A 17,276-nucleotide genomic window follows, 5' to 3' on the forward strand; every position below is an offset into this window, starting at 1 on the left:
TCACATCTGCAGTTCCAGAATGCATATGTTATGTTACAGCAAGGTTTTATTTTTCCCTGGCTTGTATTTATTTTTTGTTTTATGGTTGTATTTGTTATTTTTAAATTACTATTTTTCATGTTTTTATATTATTTCTTTTGGTTTTGATACATTGTGTCCTGTGTTTTGTAGGTGAAGCCCCAGGGGGTGGGACCACCTTGATATCACACCTGCTGGGTCTTCCTTTTGGATTTATTTTACTCTGTTAGTCTTGACACCCAGCAGTGGTGCATTGAGATTAGATTAAGACATTGAGAGTATTGCCTTTCTTGTATTTTTTCCTGGCTTTTTTGGATCTTTCTCCTTCCTTCTTGGATTTCTGATATTGGATTAGCCTTGGTTTGCATTTTTAGCCAAATACTTTTGCCTATTTTTTCTCTTATGCAATTTTTGTGCTTTTTCTTATATTTAATAAAAATCTTAATTTATAAAGATTCTTCATTTATGTTCACGAGCCAGAGTTCCTCTCCCTGGTGGGCATTTTTGAGGTATATTTTGGAAATCTCTCTGTGTTTTGAGATTTCAAAGCAAGCTCCCCTTTGTTAGACTTGTGTTGACTGCTGCAGGCAGGTAGCAATCTGGGGACTTGCTCTCTTGGGCCGAGCTTCTTCTGGGGAGGTCAGTGAAACGTTTGGCTTACTTTATAATCTATTTAGAGGCCTAACATCCATTTGGCTTGTTTCTGAGTCCTGTTAACAACAGCATAGTCTTTCAACAACATCTTAACTCTTTCAGGGCTGATGTCGACTTTTGTCAAAAGGAGGAGTTGTTGATGGTAATCAACTGTAAACTGTGACAAAACCAACTGTTATGTTTTAGTTGGACCCTCGTTGCTAGAAGGAAAGTTAGATTCATTGGTTTGACCGAGATTTCCTGCACTCGCGTGAATAGCAAGGCGCAAACAACAGCAAAAATGGGACTGACATCTGGTGAGAGATCAAAGCGAATGCGTAAAGCAAAATACTCCACGGATGAAGTTTTGCCTATTATCTGTGAACTGGACTATGACTTGTCGGACTCCAATTTTGATACAAGTGATCGAAAACGAATGTGAAGTTCCAGTTTCAGCTGATTGGTCCCCAGCTAATCGTGGTACTGACAATATTCACCAGGAAAAACTGCCACTTAACAATGATAAGAGGTAGAAACCAGACTGCAATGTACTGCGACTGTGATTGCCCGCTGCTGCTGTCCCAGCCACATGAAGACAGCCTGGCAGCAAGCCTGCTGCACATTCTTGGCAAACTGGCAGCTACAGCATGCAACAACAGACATTTTATGTTGATTTCTGTTTGAAACCATTGCTTTTCAGAAACTGTCTTTTGGAAAAGATATTCAGCCCTAAAAGAGTTAAACTTGTTGACTGACCAGTGGCCCATATGGCAGTGCTAACACACCTCTGCTCTGTACTCAGACTCCATAATTTAATTTCATTCGCTTGGTCCAGGACTGCTAGGATATTCAGGTTAATCAGTTGTGTCATCAATTAGTGTCACTGTTCAATGTAAGAGAAGAAGTGAATACATTCAATAATTTGATTCACGTGATAATTCAATAATTTGATTCATGAATTAAATGATCAAATTCTATTTAAAGAATCAATAAACCCACTGTTATTTCATGCACCCTGATATAATCTGGAGCTCCAGACAAGAATGAAACACCATATGCTGAGGCTAAGTGCTGACACCAAATCTCAATCACTAATTCTCTCTTGTGAAATAAACAGGAAACCCTCAAACCCCACATCATCATAAAAGATGTGATCTGGCTTTTTCTATCAGCATTATTGTAAACAATATGGTTTGCTTTTATAAAATGGCAATTTATTGCTTGTTTATATGGGTGAGGAATTGTGTGTCAGGGGTAGCTTTTTCTTTAAGTGTGCAAGGCCTAAACAATCTTACTATTGAGTGCAACTACCAATACTACCACCTTCCTGGTTCCAGTTTCACTACTAACTAGTGAAAGTTAATCTTCTCAATAAATACATAAAAAGTGACATTCCTCTTGTTTCTGTTGCAGAAGTGGAAGGCTATCTGAAAGCAAAATTGCCATTTTTCATGTGTGTGTGTCTCTCTCTCTCTCTCTCTCTCTCTCTCTATATATATATATATATATATATATATATATATATATATTGTGACGAACGGCCAGGTCCCATGCCCGGCCAGGACGCCCCTGCTGTGTATGTTCCGGGGGAGCAGCCATGGACAGCTCAATACCTCCCCCGGGGCGCTTGGTGGCAGCCTCCCTGGCTGACGCTGATTCTCCAACCTCCCGCAGGGCTCCATGGGAGATGGAGTCCTCCACAGCTTGGTTGGGGCCCAGGGTGGCTGCTAGGGGGGGCTGTCTCCTTCCAACAGCCCGGCTGGACGAATCTACAGCCCCACCCTGAAGTGCAATTAGGACCAGGTGGTCAAGCACCTGGAACGCTTCCGGGTGGGTTATAAAAAGGGCCAGCCACCACCACTCGAGAAGCCAGAGTCAGGAGGAGGAGGAGGACTAAGCCTGAGGAGGAGTGGTGGTAAAGGAAGAGAAGAGTGTTGTGTGGTAATTGTGCTTTGTGGGATTGTGTATTGCCTGTGGGTCACAGGGAAGACGTGCACCCACAGGTGAAGAAAAATAAAAAGTCCATTGGTTTATTACGTGCCTCTGTGTTCTTCTGTGGCAGGTCAGGCACCAATATAGGGGGGTGCCAACTGGACGATAATAAAAAAAAAAAAAACAGGGGCACGATGGTGCTTCTTAAATAGAAAATAGGCCATAGCCTAATACACCACTCTTGTCACCCTCTAGTGGCACTTTCTAGTAGAGTCCAGCTTTGGAGGAATTCCAGACAGTTGGGCACTCAAAATGTGGCTCCACCTTCCAGGGACGTCTTCCTTTATATTGTCTGAACTGGCTTCTCAGGCTCTATTGCCCTCAAGGGGCAGTTTCTCTGCATGATGAGGTAAAAAGGGCAAAACTGTTAGTGGTGTGGTGGTACCACATACCTTAGACAAGTCTGGAAGGTGACCCTTGGGCGCACATGCATGACAATATATATAAAAAATTATATAAAGTAAATATTTGAACATATACATATTACATATTAATGGCTCTGACTCTTGCATCAGTGGCAGTATCAGCTGATATTCCAGTATTCAAATGAGCAGCTTCAGTGCCAGCTGCAGGGGATCTTCTACAGTCACACAATCACCATTGTGGTTTGCCTAAAAACTGTCTTTCTAAGAGTAGTGAGTAACCTAAAAGAGACCAAATGAACAAAATCCATTGGGTCCCCAAATTAGATGAGTTGCCCCAGTCTCACACCCTTTTAGGGAGAGTCTGGACTGCTAGTATACTCAATGGCTCACTTTATCATGGTTCCTGATAAGAAAATAAGTTGATCCAGGTGCTTGTAATGTGTGATAGTAGGCTGCCAGTGCAAGTGTGGCATAGATAACTGAGAAATTGGTCGAGGGACCTATTGACAAGTTAAATTCTTCCATTTTTCTGACTGTGCACACCTATAGTATTCAGCAGAGGATATGGTGTTAGAGCCTGGAGATGGGAGAACTTAAGGACCACCTGCAGTGCCTCTTTACATTCAAGTACTAATTTATAACTGTATGCTTTGAGAGTAAAACAAAGTAGCCTGCACTGCTGTGATTTTCACTCACAGGATTATGTACTAAATGCCACAGTGAGCACAAGTAGTCTTAAGGAGCTACTGCTAGAGATGGCAAGACATCAGAAAAGGCAACTGAAAACATGTCTGGGAATCAATCATCTCAAATTCTGTTGTCCTTTTTTGGTTTGGATAGAAGGTGTCCCTAGGGGCCACCACTTACAGGCGTATGCTCTTTCCTGAGGTACGTGAATTGTGGTAGATGACCTCTGACCACTTGTGTGGTGCTCTATATAAAGAGATAACAACAGGAAGCAGGGTCAGGCCAGATCCTGGCACACAATTCACATAGGTAAACACACACACACACACACACACACACACACACACAGACACATGCATACTTGATGGAGTGGCCCATCCCCACTCTAACGGGAAGTTGCTGAACAACATACATTTGCTGCTTCTGTCATCCGCTGCAAGGAAAACATCACTCAAATCTGTGGGGTTGAGCCGCAAGTTGGAATCTAAAACAAAAAAAAAAATAAAATGACGTATTTTGTCCTCTAATCAGACAGTTAGCAGGCAAGATAATAGATGCAGGAGGTGATTAAATTATAGAGCTCTGAGGAATATTTATGGAAGGCTTCCTGTTTGTCCACTTTGGCTATATCTGGGTGAACTCTGAGTAAATGAAATAATGAGTGTTTGTAACTAACAGAAAATAGCAGCATGCTAGAATTACAAGTGTTCTGAAGGAATGTGACCTTTAACATAATGTCTTCATATTTTTCCAAAAAATTTGCACATGGACTGTATATCATGCAGTCTATTCTAGAGTGTGAGTTTTTCCAGCTTTCATATACTAATTAATGAGTTATAAAACATGACACAGGTCATGTTAGATATGACAAAACACAGGTGTGTTTTCTCATATCTAACATTCCAAATTCCAAAAGCTTTAATACTATAAAGAGTGCTCAAAACCATTACAGGCAAAATACAACTTCAGTATATGACACCAGCTGCTGTTCTCTGCACAAAACAGACAAACAGAGCTTGATAAGGCAGCACAGTTATGCAATTCCAAGTTAATCTTTTTTTCAGCCAATGCTTATCAAACCGAAAGTAATCAGTCAGCAGCGGACTATCAGACAGTTCATCAGTATACACAAAATCTTATTGAGATCCAGCTGTTCTCATCAGAACTTTATCTGTGAAGGATGGCCAAGATGAAATCATAATCAGTGGTGGGGAAAACCTTTGGAACACTATAAAAGCAAAGACAATTGGGTGCATGCACACTCTGAGACATGTCTATACCTACACCTATACACAGACACACTCACACACACTCTAGTAGAAATCCCCACACTCACATAATCCTATAACACTACTAACCTCGAGCCAGCAACGACCACAGTGGCAGCTGAATTTTCTTTATTCAGAAATGAATCTGGGTCTCTTATAGAATCTGCTGTATAATTAATTGTGCTTCATACTTTTTAAGCTCAGATTCAAGATAACCACTGACTTTAAAGTGTGTGATTTGTTTTTCTAACACATTTTGTCAGCCCTAATTCCATTGAAGACTTGTTAATTACAGAATCGTACTTTTTCTCTTTGATATGCAATTTGATTTTTTTTCTTTGAGTTTTAAAGTGGGGGTATCCAATTCCAGAAACGACACATAAGAACAAACCACATGCCTCTTTATTGCAACATTTCTGCATTTTGGAATCAGAAAAGTTAAAATTAGCCAATTACAGAGTAAATCCTATTTGTAGTGCAATGAAGCAGCACCTTACTGCATAGCTTTGTTCATTTTTCACTCCCATTTTGAACTGGCATGGTGGTTCAGTGCCTCCATCAAACTTGATTTAAATGCCAGTTATTGCCTGTGTGAAGTTTGCTTGGTCTCTCTGCATTTGTTTTCTTCCAGGTAATACATGTGCTAATACAGTTGCTCGTTTGGTTAAATGGTGATGCTAATGCAGCCCTATATAAAAATGTGTGTACATAAGTGTGCCCTGAGAGGTGAACAAGCACAATACAAATTAAAAAAGAAACAGAAAAAGAAGACAACGCCTTAAGCACAACAAAATACAAATTTTAACTTGTAGAGTTGCATTCCTTCTACACAAAACTAAATTTGCCAGTGATTCAGGTCTAGTCAGTCTGATGGGGTTCTCTTTCCTTTCATACATTGTTAGTCCTTTTAAATTGAGCTGAACTTTCACTTAGAAATAAATTATTTCATTGGCTTCAAATGCCCTGCTTTAAGTCTGGTCTTTGCCTGGGCCACTTAAGGACAGTCAGACTCATTCCAAAGCCCCTCCAGCACTGTCTAGGCTGTATGCTTTAGGTCATCATCATGTTGATGGGTGAACGGTCATCCCGGTCTGAGTCTGCATTCACTCTGGAACAGTTTCAAGAAACTTCTCTCTATTTTCCCACATTCATCCTTCTCTCAATTCTGACCAGTCTACCTATTCCTACTGCTGAAAGGCACCCCCATAGCCTGATACTGTCACCATAATGCTTCACAGTAGGAATGTATTAAGCAGGTGAATAGCAGTGCTTGGTCTTCACAAGAAATAGTGCTTGGAGTTTTGCCCAAAGAGTTACATTTTTATCTCATCAGACAAGAAAATGTTGCCTTGTGTTCTTATAGTCCATCAAATGCCATTTGATAAACTCCAAGTGGGATGTTATATGCCTTTTACTCAAGAATGGCTTGATGGAATGCTATTGAGATAGTTGTCCTTCCAAAAGGTTTTCCCATCTTAGTAGAGGACTGTCAGAATGATTGTTGGGTTCTTGGTCACCTCCCTAACCAAAGCTCTTCTTGCCTGGTCACTAAAGTTTGTCATGATGACCAAACCTACGAAAGCTCCTGGTGGTTTCAGACTTCTTTAATGTCACAATTATTGAGGCCATTATGCTCCTGGGAACACTCAAAGCTTTAGAAATGACTTTATACCCTTGCCCTGATCTATGCCTCATCACAATTTTACAGCTTGGTTTTTTGTCCTGACGTGCATTGTGAATTGTGGGACCTTCTCTCTCTATTTTATACACATACAAAATGCAAAGTTGACTGACTGACCCACCATAAAAATCACTTCCCATTTAGTTAAAAAAACTGAAATCTGGCAATATGACATGTTGGTTAGTAGGAATCTGATAAGAAAGGACATTTCAATATATCAATATTTAAAAACTAAATACCCCAAAATCTCAAAAGGCCTTGAGGAATTTGATTGAAATTTGGTGACACAGAAAAAAAAAATGAGTGGACACAAGTAATTTGTCAATATTTATTAATATTATGCTAACTTAAATGCTCTTCACTGTTGAGAGAATGTGCTTTATGCAAATGAAGGACTCAGAAGAAGTGATTGACCGGCCACACGAATAGCACCAGCAGGGCCGTTCTTAGGTTTTTGGGGGCCCTAGGCAAAAGTACCAGTCAAGACCCTGCTGTATCTATCCGCACGAATGTATGATAATTATTTTATCTGTATGACTGTATAATAATTATTTTATCCGTCTAAATGTGTAATAATTAGTGATGTATAGCTTATCATTTTATAATTTTATATTGTATATATCTGATTTGAGAGGAACATGTGAAAAGAACCTACTGACTACACCTAACGTAGCATGTAAATCAAACCTTTAATGTAAAAACACCTTGCATACTTTCATTTTTGTAAAGTCTTTGATTAAGTCTGAATAATCAAGGGAGTCGACTTTGTGCTCAACTGATAATAATGCTAAGCCATTCAATCGATCTTGCATCATGCTTGTTTGCAAGTCACTCATAAATCAGCTTGAGCTTTGAAAAGCTGCGTTCAGCAGAAGCGACAATTACAGGAATTGTCAAAGCAATACGTAATAAAACAGAGACGTTTAGGAAAGAATTTTACAAATTGTTCTTATATATGAATTGCAAACTTTTAAAAGCAGAAATAGTTTGTGGAACCAAATTTGGTAAATTGCGCAATTTGGCACATAAATCGTGAGCATCAACATTAAACCCACGAACTTCATCAGTTAAGATATTGCTGAGAACATTGCAACACTCTCTCAGATCAGTTTTGCTCATGCTCATAATGCATCTGAAACTGTGCAAGAACCCCAAATTGTCATAATGGGTTTTCATCTGGTCAAATCATTCAGCTTCCGCTATTTATAGTACTGTATGATCGATCTGTTGCGCAGAGGCCAAGGCAGGCAAGGAGCATGATCTGCCCGCTCACTGGGGCCCCGCCCGCTACCCTGGAGCCCCACCCACTACCCCAAGCCCCCCCCCCCCCCCCCCCTTCACCATTGATGCTGCCTGTTGTCACTGTTTCCTCTCTGCTTACGCATAACCATACTGATAATTTCGCCACCGGAGAAAGTTTGTACATCTGGAATATAGACCTGTAAGTTGTATTTGGTTACAGCTAAAAAAAAGGCCAGGCGGGGCCCTTTGGCAGTGGGGGCCCTGAGAATGGCCCTGGACCAGTAACCAATAGGGTGGACAGAAGACTGAGGATGTGGTGGAGTCCTGGACAGGAAAAAAAGATCACAATGTAAAATGGAAGAGAACGTTCAGCAAAGCTCAAAGAAAATGCAAAGCTCAAAGGTTAGCAAGTGTGGTTTTTTTGCCGTTTAATACCAGCATTCTTATATATGTACTGGCTCTCATTTTGGTCATCCATTCTATTTAGTCAACTTTGAGTTTGCAAAGACCATCACCAAAAGCCAAGTCTTTAGGAATAGTAGGAGAGGGTAAAAAAAAAAGCTGTAGATGAGCTAATGCAGCAGTCGAGCCAAGTCCTGGAGCCGTGAGCCAGCAGTAACCTCAGATCCGTGTAGCCGAGTTCAGAGACGTGGATTGCCAGGGACAATCACTGACACTACGAGTTCAAAGCAAGGAATAATCATGGACAGTGAACTAGCCAATTTGTAATAAGCAAATAATCTAATTTACATCTGCTTGGGAATTTAGGAGGAACACCAGAATGCCCAGAGGTCAACACAGGGAAAACAATAAAAACTCCACACTGAAACCAAACGGGCACAGAATTTGATTTCAGCAGCAACTACTGCCATTTGAATGAGGATTACAACTGAATGTAATAAATATACTCATTTAATAAATAATTGACTAAAAGTCACACTGTTGTGATTTATACTCATCCTAGACTAGCAGCAAGTGTTTTTACTATTATATCATAATTATTTAAACTGCATAAGAAGCTTACACAACGTTGATGATTTCACAACCACTTAGCGATTGCGCACGTATTTGCTCCCCAATCCTCATGGCCTGTAAACGCGCTCCCCCTAGTGGCTAGTAATCGCAAGGTTCGATTGCTTAGAGCGACATATTGCCTCTTCTAAACCCAATACAATAAGATTTAGACGGGTTCGATAATGAATGGATTTTTTTTCGGGGTGGGGGTATCACTTTTTATATCGGTTTTTATTCTGTTAAGTGTAACTCATTGTGGTTTACATAGAACATCTTTGGGACAGGGAGGAAACAGGAGCACCCGGAGAAAACAAGTAGAAATATTGAAAAAAATTAAACCTTGGATTGTGGAACCATGACGCAACATATTAAATATTAAATGCATGCAAAAGACAATGACTTTTAAAAAATGTTTAGTTTACTTTAACCGTTTCTACAATTTCCCGTTCAGAGAGATCGAAAAAGAAATGGACTGTTTTCCACAGATTCTCTTCAGCTGCAAAATACAATACACACGCCCTGCCAATGACAGATCACATCTGGTGTTTTCCCACAAAACATTAATACCCGCCTCTGTGACATGCTTTTCCATTTCAGGCCAATCGCCATTAAGTAAGGGCGGGTCCCAAAGAACATTCCTGCTCTTTTTCGTTTCCACGCCCATTCTCTCAGGCTCTGGAATTCCTCAGACCTGTGCGATCTTTTACCTTATATGGTCAATTAGCTGCGCATCCTTTACAATCCGGTCGAAGTGTAGCTGGCAGAATAACTCCTCTCTGCTCGCACGCTTCCTTGTACCCCGCACTTTCTGCTTTCTATTGTGATAGTCTTTTTCACATCCTTGTGTTATCTTGTTCCTAAAATAGTATTTACTATGGTCCAGAACTTCTTAGACATCATAATACTATATTAAAAGAAAACGTTTCCTATTCTGCTCCGACTGCTGGGCCATCTTGAGATGGTGACTGCTTTGTGACAGCTGCTGCACGTCTACATGATGCGACTTTAAATAACTCGTCTGTGTTCTTTCTAAGTAGCGGCTACGCATACGGCGCATTTTCAAAGCGAACAATGAAACAAATCGCGTTGAAATGAAATTAGCATTAAGGAATCACTCTAAGGTATTACAAAGGAGTAGATAACTATGTACTTAAGTGTATAAATCACAATGAACAACGCAGCATTGCAATGATTGGAAAAACTAAATGGAAAATGTCAAGCATTTTTGAAAGCTAATAACCGAGGAAACAGTAATTTGTCAACAGTAATGTGTCAATTTATTATCTCATGGCACTTGTACACGTTTGGGCCAGCCATCCCTAGATCGTCATCCATCCATATTCTGTTATTAGTGCACCCGATGATCCCAAGCAGGAACTTCTATATCGTCTGGTGTGATCGATTTGAGGTTGACACAGCAAGAGTGCATTGACAGAAGCTCATATTTTTGTTGCGTGACGCGTCCCTATTGTTTGTATTGAGTTCTCTTTCTTCGTGCTTCACTTTTTGACGCGTTTTATAGCTCACCAAAAAACAGATGAAACAATACAAGTACGCCATGCAGGGACCACTGTCAGATATGTATTAACTAACACGCCCTCTTTTAGAATTTTTTTTAATATTTTCTAACACAAAAAATCTGTTAATCCGAATCTCCCTGGTGCTACTATATTGTACTCAAAGGAAAGAGGAAAACCAAAGCAACAAATAAAAGTAGATTTTAGATTTATATGTTCTAAATAAAATTGAATTCGTGTCACTTTTTTGTTTGTTCTAATTCTATCTTTTCAGATTAGTGAGAAAACAAAGAAAAAGAGAAAGCCTGCCAATATTGCCCAATTGCTATGTGTTTTTGAGACTTCGCTTCTCAAGCGTGTGCAATTACAAGTGAGTCTTGCAGTCAGACACTGCTGTAATCCAATGTTCCTCTCAGTATTCTGAAATGTGTCAAACACTACTTTGCATTAAACCCATCCACATCTTGTTCCACACCTGTGCTATCTGATCTCTTGTCTCCTCAGATTTACATCTACAGATATGACAACAGTGATTCGACTCAAAGCATCTTTATGCACTGGTGAGCTGACAAATTAGCAGACGTTCGATAATAAAAGTTGGGGATGCACAATTACAATAGAGATTAAACATACGTTACTCCCGATCCGCCATAAATGTTTGAGACAGATGATAGGAAAAGAACGCGATGCAACAGGTTTACACTGAATCGAAACAAAAGTTCAGTAATCTAAACAACAGACAAAAGCCCGCTTGCTAAACGCGAGTGAAGCTTTGTAATATTGATGTTAAGGAAACTCCTCCCCAATAACATTTCAATTTCCTGTATAGTACCTGTTTCTCATGTTAATAATGACAGTACTCGAGCAATCAGTTCAAAGCTGGTCGTGTTGTAAACTGCTGTAATGATACACACCATAAGCAAGCCGCATGCTGACTCAGCCTGATGACATCATTATGTGCTGCGCCAGCCCGCTAGCTAACATCCCTTAACATCTTTCCTTTCTGAACGAAATTAGCCATCAAGTGTATAACTAGAATTACCGTTGACACCAAGTAAAACTATTGTTTTTTTTTTTTTTTCTTTTCATAATAGACCTATAGGAAGTAGCACATTTTCTTAAATATAAACACAGTACGTCTATGTCTATATACATGTGTACATACATATATATATTTTTTTTTTTTCAAACAATGTAATAGCAACAATAACATCACAAGTAGGAAAAATGACTGAGAAATAACTGCAAGAACAAGGGGGGTACATCACAAATTGAGTCTGTTGGGAGGCCTGGATACCCGACCAAAGCGTGAGATGACTGTGGTATGTTGTGCGGGGGTGGCATCACTAACATCAGCACCGGAGTCATGAACAGGGGGTGTTGTTACTATTGCAGGAGATGACTGCTCCTTCTCCTTGTGTTGCTCTGCCTTGCCATTTCCTTCCGATTGACTGAAAGTTGCCAAAGTCCCAGACTTTAAATCTGAATTTTGCATAGAGGACTCTGCAGGCCTCAAGTCCACTCTATTCCGACGATACAGTGAGCCATCTACTCCTACTAAGTAGGATCTCGGGGCTACCTTCTGCACACAGGATCCCAGTTTCCAGATGCCCGTATGATCACCTGGTGGTGGCTTCATCCGAATTGCTTCCCCCACTGAAAGCTCTGGGAGATCTTTTGCACTGCGATCATATGTAAGCTTTGCTATCTGTTTTCTCTGACGTAGTTTCTCCACAACACCTGTCACAACGCTGGGCTCTAACAGTGCATTGGCAACTGGAAGGGCAGTCTTCAAGCGCCTGGACATTAGGCGCTGTGCTGGGCTACTGTCCATTGTTTCAGTTGGTGTGTTACGCCACTGGAGTATGGCCTTCCAGGCGTCAGTGCCGTCACGCAGTGCTTTCTTGATGAGATTCTTTGCTAGTTTCACGGCTGCTTCAGCCTTGCCATTAGCCTTTGGGTGTCGTGGGGAGGATGTGCAATGTTCAAATTCCCATGCTGCAGCAAAGCGTCTAAATTGAAAACAAGCGAACTGAGGCCCATTATCGGTGATTACTCTATCAGGTTGACCATACCGGGCAAACTGTGCCTTACAACGTTTGATGGTTGTTTCTGCAGTCAAATCAGGTAAGAGCTCTATCTCCCAAAAGTCCGAATAGTGGTCAACCAGCAGCAGAAAATCTTTACCGTTGTGCTGGAAGAGATCGATGCTGATGATTTGCCAAGGTCTGGTAGGAAGTTCATGAGACATCATTGTCTCTTTTTGCTGCTCTATAGCATATTCATTGCAGACTGTACATTTGCTCACAAAGTCTTTAATCTCGCTCTGCATGCTGGGCCAGTATAAGGTGTCACGTGCCTGTCTGTAACAGGCTTCTCCGCCAATGTGACTTGCATGTATCCGTCTTAACATTTCTGGGCGCATTGATTTTGGGATAATCACTCTCTGACCTTTATAAAGCACGCCGTTTTGCACACTGAGCTCTTCCCTGTATGGCCAGTATTCTCTGACTGCTAAGTTGGTGTCTTCTTTCAGGTTTGGCCAGCCTGTTAGAACTGTGGATTTAAGCGCTTGGAGGTTTTCATCTTTTTCTGTGTGCTGTCTTATTTGAGTAAGGCGCTGATCCGTGACATTGAGATAATCGGCCTGATTCACGTGTTCGAGATCGAACTGCTCCTGCTGTAGCGCACAGACTGAGTGCCATGCTTCACCTGAACCACTGTTTGTGTCCGCTGTAGTGGCTCTGCTGAGGGCGTCACTCAAAAACATTTCAGGACCTGGTTTATATACCACTTTGAGGTTGTAATGCTGGAGGGCAAGCAGCATACTCTGAAGACGTTTTGGTGCACAGAGAAGGGATTTACTGAAAATTGAGATAAGAGGTTTGTGATCTGTTTCTGCTATGATTTGATCTCGGCCATATAGGTAGTGGTGGAAACGCTGGCAAGCAAATACAATACTTAGGCATTCCTTCTCTATCTGTGCATAGTTTTGCTCAGCTGAAGTCAATGCTCTCGAAGCAAAAGCAATGGGCTGGCCCCCTTGCATGAGGCAACAGCCAAGACCGTGTTGGCTTGAATCGCTTTGGATGGCAACAGGTTTAGACACATCATAGTATCGCAAAACTGGAGTTGTGGTGACAAGCTTCTTAATCTCTTGCACAGCAGCTTCATGTTTGGGAAGCCAGTGCCAAGTTACATCCTTGCTCAAGAGTTTCCTTAGGGGCTCACACACTTCTGAAAGATGTGGTAAAAACTTGCTCAGGTACGTGATGAACCCTACAAATCGTTGCACAGCTTTTGCATCTGTTGGAGTTGGCATTTCCATAATTGCCCGCACTTTCTCTGGATCAGCTTTTAAGCCACTGGATGACAAAATGTGTCCATGAAAGCGAACTTCAGGCACTTTAAAGCGCAACTTCTTAACGCTAAGCCTCAGCTTGACCTTTCTGCATCGCTCCATGAAAGCAAGCAGCTTTGCGTCATGGTCTTTATTAGCCTCGACATCCGTATCGCCACAACCTACGATAAGGATGTCATCTGCGACTGGCTCCACACCCTCGAGCCCTGCCAACAACTCATGCTGCTTACGTTGGTACACTTCTGGTGCAACACTAACACCAAAGGGAAGCTTCAGCCACCTCTTCCGCCCCCAGGGTGTCCAAAATGTGGTCATGAAGCTACTTTCCTCATCTAGCTTACACTGGAGAAAGGCATCTCTGGCATCCACTAAGGTAAACAGCCTAGCCTTAGGGAGTTTGTACAGTACATCCTCCAGAGTGGGCATAATATAGTGAGCACGTCGCAGTGCTTGATTCAGAAATTTTGGGTCTATGCACACCCGCAATTTATCAGGCTTCTTCACGATTACCATGTTGCTGATCCAATCAGTCGGTTCAGACACCGTGGCAATATGGCCATCAGCTTCATATTTGTCAAGCTGGGCTTTAACAGCATCCTTCATAGCAACTGGCACATTACGTGGGGAACATTGAACTGGCTGTACTAACCTGTCTAGGTTGAAATGTATAGTGCCTGGGAGGCAGTCAATTGGTCCTGTGAAGACATCAGCATACATTTTAATCAAGCTACTGCAGGTGAGGGGCACAGATGAGGCACTGTCTATGAGGTATAGCTCTGCTGGAATGGTAAAGCACATTAGGCCAAGCCTTTCACACGTTGAGCCTGACAGAAGAGGTTTCTGACTGCCCTCAACGATCTCAAACTCCAAACTATGCTTACAACCACGAATGACACATTCTGTGTCAAAGAGTCCTAAGGAGGTCATTGTTTGACCCGAGTACAGTTTTAACTTGGTATTACTGGGACGTAGTTTAGTTCTTGGTGCTAATCTCATTTTGTCCTTTAAGCACATAACATCACAAGTGGCCCCAGAATCTAATTGACATTGCTGTGGTTTCTTGTGAAGCTGCAGTGTAACAAGCCACTTCTTACCTCTAGCACCCATAGTGCCAATGCGTTCAGTAGAATAAACATCATTATCAGCACAGCTGCCTGCTTGGTTTACCTCTGGTTCAATGGTAAGAAGTTTACCTTCCATTTGTCTTCTCTTGCTTTTCAAGCACACTCTAGCGAAGTGGTTGGCTGTTTGACATAAGTTGCATGTTTTTCCATAGGCTGGACAGTGCTCCCTCCCACGTCCATGTGGACTGCCACAATATTTGCATGTTGGTCGATCTGTATCTGGGCCTGAAAACTGACTTGCCTGCTTTGCTGCGGTGATGGGTAGTGGCCTCCTAGTAATTCGCTTTGAGGTGGCATTAACACTATCCATGGAAGGTTTATCCAACTCCATTGACCGAAGTCTCATGTCAGTGAGCTCTGCTGATCGACATGTCTCCACGGCCATGGCCAGGGTGAGATCTCTCTCTCGTAATAACCGTCTGCGGGTTGCTTCATTTGCTATACCTAGCACGATTTTATCGCGAACAAATTCGTCTCTTAATGCTCCATACTCACAGGTGGCGGATTTTTCTTTTAACCGTGTAAGAAAACTGTCAAATGGCTCCCCTTCCTCCTGTTTGCAACTCCCAAAAACATAGCGTTCATAAATCACGTTCTTCGTAGGTTTAAAGTGTCCCTCCAATGCATTTAGAATAGCCGTAACATTGGACTGGTCCGCTGCTGAAAGATTTAGGTTGTGCTTGTAGACATGTCTGCACTCGGCGCCCATGATACTCCGCAACGTGGCCGCTTGAATTGCGGCGTCCTTCCTATTAAGCTCGATAGCAATGGCATAATCTTCAAATTCTGACCTGAAAACATCCCAGTTTGTGCCCAGGTCGCCACTCATTTTCATTGCCGTAGGAGGCGGAATGTGTGTTGCCATATCCGTGGATAAGTCCAGGATGAGCGCGACTACTAACTTGAATTGATTCGCAGCGGCGCAGCCCTTGTCTGTGCTTAGGATGCGAAAGAAAAGCAATGTGTTTTTTAGTCTTCGGAGCCGTGTGGTTAAACTTCTGACACCATGTTTCTCATGTTAATAATGACAGTACTCGAGCAATCAGTTCAAAGCTGGTCGTGTTGTAAACTGCTGTAATGATACACACCATAAGCAAGCCGCATGCTGACTCAGCCTGATGACATCATTATGTGCTGCGCCAGCCCGCTAGCTAACATCCCTTAACAGTACCCACAAATTTATAATGCTAAGCATAAAATTTATTACTGATTAATTTACCACAAAGACGTTTAAAAGAAAGACGGCAAGTGGACTGCAGTTCAGTTTTGACTGCATTGCCCGATCCTGATGTAATTCAAGATAATCTCTCAAATAAAATAAAAAAGACACTCTTTGAGGTCGTGCACTGATTGAATGTCGACGTTTCCTAATTTACATACGGTGGCGAAGATCAGTTGGTAGAAGTCCTGGGTAAATGTATAGCGATCCGTATCGTATTTTGAAATTATATTAAGAAGGATACTTTATTAAAATAAATTTAATTTAAATAAATAAATAACGGAGTGAGGGCGGCACGGTGGCGTAGTGTGTAGCGCTGCTGCCTCGCAGTTGGGAGACCTTGGGGACCTGGGTTCGCTTCCCGGGTCCTCCCTGCGTGGAGTTTGCATGTTCTCCCCGTGTCTGCGTGGGTTTCCTCCGGGCGCTCCGGTTTCCTCCCACAGTCCAAAGACATGCAGGTTAGGTGGATTGGCGATTCTAAATTGGCCCTAGTGTGTGCTTGGTGTGTGGGTGTGTTTTTGTGTTTCCTGCGGTGGGTTGGCTCCCTGCCCGGGATTGGTTCCTGCCTTGTGCCCTGTGTTGGCTGGGATTGGTTCCAGTTCGGATTCAGCGGGTTGGAAAATGGATGGATGGATAACGGAGTGTGTAGTTTTCTTTGGTTCAGTGAAAAAGATATACCGCAGTCATAATAGGCGTGACGTGCGCGGCACAGTATACTATTGCTACTAATTGTTTCTGAGTGTGGGGGGAAAAGTAACATAAAGGGTAAGCTCGGTATTTGTTAAGTCGAAGTTATTTCTTCACAACCATTCTATAAGTTAATTTGCAACGCAAAACTGAGTTCTAAAGTTAATCGATTTCTTAAAGATAAAAAAATATGTCTTGCCTGCAAAATGGTTTTAGCATAATGCTGCAGCATAGCAAATTGTAAAGAAGTGAAAGGGTCAGAATACTTTCTGAATCTACCGTGCATGTTTAGAAACATAACTTTCTTACTTTTATAAACAAACGCATAGATAGATAGATAGATAGATAGATAGATAGATAGATAGATAGATAGATAGATAGATAGATAGATAGATAGATAGATAGATAGATTTTTATTTGTCCCAATAGGCATTTACCCTAATTTAAACAGAAGATCAGTCAGTCGTT

This window comes from Erpetoichthys calabaricus, chromosome 8 (genome assembly GCF_900747795.2).
Source record: "Erpetoichthys calabaricus chromosome 8, fErpCal1.3, whole genome shotgun sequence".
In the NCBI taxonomy this organism is placed as follows: Eukaryota; Metazoa; Chordata; class Cladistia; order Polypteriformes; family Polypteridae; genus Erpetoichthys; species Erpetoichthys calabaricus.